Source organism: Anopheles marshallii, chromosome 2 (assembly GCF_943734725.1).
Source record: "Anopheles marshallii chromosome 2, idAnoMarsDA_429_01, whole genome shotgun sequence".
NCBI lineage: Eukaryota > Metazoa > Arthropoda > Insecta > Diptera > Culicidae > Anopheles > Anopheles marshallii.
In genome coordinates this window covers 21,529,805-21,535,804 of record NC_071326.1, presented here as the reverse complement: position 1 = coordinate 21,535,804, position 6,000 = coordinate 21,529,805, and positions in this window count along the sequence as shown.

Genomic DNA, 6,000 nt, shown 5'->3' with positions numbered 1-6,000 from the left:
ATGTCGATGCAATATCGGTAGTTTGTTAGTTTGAGTAAAAAAATCCAAACTTTCATACAATTTGAAACTAACCAGACGGTAAGTGTAGGTTCATGAATATATCTTTTAATAATTTCAGATTGTTTAATAGCTAACCATAGAGCACCCTGATGATTTCTACCAAACATGTGCGTTACGAGGCGTTACGCATGATGTGAAATCAATATCGGTAGCTTGTTAGTTTGAGTAAAAACTTCCAAACTTTCATACAATTTGAAACTAACCAGACGGTAAGTGTAGGTTCATGAATATATCTTTTAATAATTTCAGATTGTTTAACAGCTAACCATAGAGCACCCTGATGATTTCTTCCAGACATGTGCGTTACGAGGCGTTACGGATGATGTGAAATCAATATCGGTAATTTGTCAGCTTGAGGGAAGATGTCAAAGACTTAAAATAATTTCTAACTTAAAAGATGTCAGGTAAAAGTTCAGGAATGTATCTAATTTGGAATTCTTCAACAACTAAACACAAAGAACCCTGATGATGTCTTCCAGGAGTAGAATGTGCATTTTAAACTCAAATTACGAGCATGATTTTAACGAATATGATATGAAACTAACCTAGCGCCATATATATCAGATCAACGAAAAATTATTTGACCTTAAGTCTTTACTAAACAGCATCGTCACCACCACCGAAAATTCATCAAACACTCACTAAGTGCTTTTGGATTGTAAATAAATTAAGCACATCCTGCAAGCACGCTTTGTACAATTCATTTTCATAATAAATAAAGTTACCATTCACTAGACCTTAACTACAGCGGTTAACATCCCCAATAGCAGGCTCCATCCGCAAACCTTCACACAATTCAATCTGTGTCAAATGCAATTCCTTCCAACGAATTACGCTGTTTATCGCTTGTCACACGTCAAATTAGCATTAACTGGAAATGTTCTCGTGTTACTTGCAATGGCATTACTGAATGTCACCGGGATTAATGCCAATGGAAGAAGTACCGTGCTGCAGATTTTACCATCTCATTGCGCTCGCTTGAGGTCATTTTTCGTTGCATAAAATTGCAGATTTTAATCATATTATTGGCCACGACGCTGACCTGCAGAGTGCAGTGGCGGTAAGCATAATGGAAAGAAGAAAATAAAACGAAAGGACACGGCCGGGGGATTGCGTTGCAAGTGAGAAATCGTGCAAGCAGAATGAAACATTTGTAATTAACACGTTCTCATCAATTATGGCGCATTGCGTGTTTATTGTGTTATTATTTTCACAGCATATAATCACGCTGGCTTACAAGTCCATGGAGGCGCCCGGTGGTTTATTGGTTGCGTCATCCATCTCTACACAACACAGCCGTTAAATTCAAACAATTCCAATAAGTAAAAATTTCTTTGTGAGGAATAAATAACAAAAGCGATATTGTTCCTTACCTTACCCCTGTATGGGATGGAAAGCGGTCAAGCTACCGTAAAAATAACTTATCCACTCTTAAACGCGGCCCAAAGTTTTAATGAAACAATCTTCATTGTTATGCTTATATCAATTCATTCAAAAATTTAATTGATCAAAATTTTCGCTCCAGTGCCTCGCATATTGTGACCCAGGAAGGGGTTGACAGAAATAAATAAATTTAAACAATATCCCTAGTCCCCATTTTCGCAATGGGACAGAAAAAAAACTTTAAACAAATGTTTTAACGTCACCAGCAAATCCCAGACGCCAGCGAACACCTTTTCAAACCTTTGCATGTTGATAGTTTGTTTTCGGTACAAACATCCCCAAAACCATCACACATCACCAGTAGATGCCAGACAGACGCACACGAACACCCGGGACATCCAGGATACCGGCGATCCCTTAAGCAATTGCTGTAATTCATGTCCTTTCGCATCCTTGTTCCCTACCGACGGGGTGTACCAACCACAGTCCACCCCATCCCATTACTCATCCCGAAAGCTGTTCTTCATGCCTTCATATTTCGCATCGCTCGCCCGGATCAAACCTAGCATAGCGCCAACCCGTTGGCCCTGTTAGCAGTTATGAAATATTCACGGAATGTTTTCCCTTCAGCATTGGGCAGCCGCGGATAGTGCGGGTCGCGGAAGCCAGGGAAACTCCTGTACCGAGAACAACATCTTCTCGGAAGCGCAAACCAAGGATACAGGAACAAGCTAAAGAAACGCACCGGCTGAGAGTGTGTTGTAGGTGTATCGTGCCGGGTACGATCGTGAACGGTAAGAGGAATGCACATGCGAAACGGTAAAGCATGCGATGGTACGGCAAGCAGCCCGCTTTCTACCGGAACGACCTACACCAAGCAAAGTGTGCAAGAAACCGAGCCCAGACGCAGCATAAGTCGCGAACAAGACTCATCCACCCGGTTATCCGCATATCTCAGCCCGGCTATAGATCATCGGGAAAACCTTCTGGGTACTCGAGTAGCGCGGCGGACAGAGAAAAAAGTCCACATCGTAGTTATTTTATGCGGCCCCAAAAAAATGTTCCCTTTCTTTATCGTCATAGCGCCGCACTCCATGGTTCCCGAAAAACTTATCCTTGTCATGCCAGTGAACGAGAAAGCAGGAGAAAGAGTGAAAGAGAGAACAAGTTTCCATAACATTATGGAAAAAAACACAGAGATATACAAAAAAAAAACAAAACTTGAACGGAGACTTGAGCACTATATTCCATTTTTATACAACTTCGTTCTTTTTTTCCAGTTTGGTCCGGCATCATTTTTTGGCTCGTGAACTTCTCCGAACCGTACAGTTTGACGCAATTCGGGATGCAAATATATTTCCCGGCGACCAACTAAACGGGAACTAAAATTTCATCGCCATGAAACGACAGCGCTACCGTATTTCAAAACCGAAGGGACAGCGACTCCATCCTTGTGTATGAATTATGATCATGTAGGGCTCTATCGCAGCGGGTTTTTCTTTTGTGGTCACGGATATTTTATTAAACTATTTCTTTTCTTCTTTTTTTCGTCAGCTAGCCATCCCGAAAGCCGAAACACGAGTAGCAACGGGTGTGGTCAGCAACGTATTCATCCTTTTGTGGATGATGCTCGGGATAGGATGGTACATACGGTTATAGCGTTGATACGGGTTTCTAGTTTGGCCTCTCGGCAACAGCTGTAAGGAGAGCTGTGGTCATTGATATATTTTTTTCCATTGCTGTGTAGTTGAACCGTATAAGTAACGTGAAATTTGGGTTTTTTTAATGTACTCTTATACGTGTCTTAATGATGATGACCCTATGAAATATAGGAAATTTAATAGATTACACTGCACGAAAGTCGTTTTTATCGATGAAGCGTTAGACAGCTTTCAATTAGAATTAACTATTTATGGAGGGAACTATTCGGCTGGAGCAGTTCAGTGGTAATTTGGTATTGGTAGCTGCGCCGATCTTCACACGATAACACCGGTCCAAAATCCCATCCGGACCAATCCTTCGTTCGCAGGACTGACTATCCGGTTGCCGGTAAATAAAGTCAAAGAAAGCCAGAAATGACAGGCCAAGACCTCCTGAGGTTTTTGTACCGATAGAGAGGAAGAAGTCATTTATTCAACATCAAATTATTATTTTGGTTGTTGTTATCGTAAAGGCATCCAAATCTATCTAGACTGTATAGAATGCTCGGGATAATTGTCATTCATGTCCAAGAATTCAGAAGGTTGAGAGGATTCAGCAGACAAATCGTTCGGAATCATTGCAAATTTGCTAGTTGGTACTCCATATGTCGAATTTAAACCAGTTCCAATATTTGTTTGAAAATTTGCAAACCTCCATTACAATCTCTGCAACTCTGTAGCTTTGCATTGGACCATTTATCAACACTTGATTCATTTTTAAATCGATGGTCTCATTATTACATCTTCTTCAACCTATGGTCTACTCCTTTTCAATTACACCAAAACACACACACATACACACGTGAAATGCAAATCGGAGAAATCAAATCTCAACAGATATTTCTACCAACACGAAACAGAACGTCAAGACTTCTGAAGCCTCTTTCAAATGGCACCAACATCACCCTTTCGGTCTTCATCAGTCTGGAATACTGCAGCACAACCGCCTGCCTACCGATGGCTGATCGGCACCGTTCAACCAATCGACCGCACCGAAACCGGGCCGGAGACTCTTGTGCCACAATCTCACCGGATTTGAAAGGATATTAAAACCACTGGCAAACATGCGAACCGTATCGGAATGTCATCCAAGCCATTCCACCTACTCGGTGGTTTCTATTCCTAACATTCGCAGTCGAGATGCTCGCAAGCACTACGTCATCGGGTGGGGTGGTCGGTTACGCAGCCGGATAAACGGTACTGGAAAATGCGGTTATCGATGCCGGATGAATATTTGCTTTAGTATGTCATAACGTCAGCTGTCTGCCACAGATTAACAGTGTGTAACTTCGAGAAAGGCTTCCGGTGAATTCACTTCGTCACAGTTTACAGCAAAGAGTTTACAGACGAATATTTTAGTGTTGTCCTTGATAGTGAAACTCGGTTCTGATTTGGAACGCTTCAAACATAGTTACTGCACATCGTACTACTGCAAAATTTTACATCTTTTTTTAAGTAAGGAACAAAATGTCTCTTCTAAACAAAAACATGCTTGATTATTCCGCAATCGAAGGTCTAGTTGTACAAAATAAATCCTGACCAAAAACATTCCCAGTGTCAATTAGGCAAGAAGTTGGGCTTTCAAACATAGTGGTATTCAAATTTAAAATAAGCAGTATGATTGACTTTTCTTTGTGTTTCCCGCCTCTATTCAACTGACTTTTTAATAACAACGAACAAAAAAAACCGACCGAAAGGAATTCCGAATCGCGAAACGTGAACAAACGACTCGTTAAAACGTGTTCTTTTAATTTCTAAATTAAACACCCGGTTTCCTTGCTGTCTCGCCACATTATCGCGCTTGATGGGAAATTTGTTTTTAAGAAGCGACGGGAAAAAACGCTTCTTTAAAACAATGAATAGCGTCGGCGTCGGAAGTTTGTACAGTGGAAACCATCGGCACAGAAACGTTGGTGCACCGTTACGGCACAATATCCAGCCGCATGTTCCTGTAGGAATTCGCATTCGAAAGAAAGCGTCACCATGCCGAAAAAACCCTTGGACAATAAAACAAACTTTACGCCGTGAAACAATGAACCTCAAACTCAGCTCAACAGTAAATGGAAAACGAAAGGAGCACGAAAGTTCACCTTTTCTTCCTGCTTTTATTTTCACTCATTCAATGGTGACACTCGTATGGTGAAAATTCAACGTAAATGAAACACGCACACACACACAACTTCAACACTGAGACAAAAAAAACCTCATCTGATCCCCGAAGCGATTCTGATAAGACCCGGAGTTTCGCACTGCAGATGCTCCAAATTGCGTGGTACGTAGCGTTGAAGAAAAGCCACCGACCAGATGTCTTGCGTCTTGCGGACTGTCCCGGGAGAAATGGAATGGATTGAGCCAACGAGAGCAGCAAACATAGGGGAAAGCAGAAGAGAAAAAAAACGGCCAATTTGAAGTAAGTCACAAAATTTACCATCCCTCCCATTTGGTTTTGATCTACAGTCCCAGAAAGCAGGGACGAATAAAAAACAAAAACCAAACGAACCCCCGTACTGCCGTGGGAACTCAAAGACTTCTTAAAACCTTCCTTCATCAGCGCCAAATGAAAGCATTAAGCGGACACGAACGGGGGAAAAACATGGTCCAAAACAACAACAACAAAACACGACAAAGTGCAACAAGAAGATCTAAGATAAACCTAACCTAAAAACAACGCTACTGACGCTCACCAGGGGACACATAAAAGAGAGGCCTTACGAGAAACCCCATTTCATTACCGACGATACAGTTCCCGCCATTGCCCCAGGACGCAATATGTCCTCCTCGAATACACACACACAGACACCTACATACATACATGCACATACACACCTGCTTCTCACTCCTTTCCATTCGGCCAGCT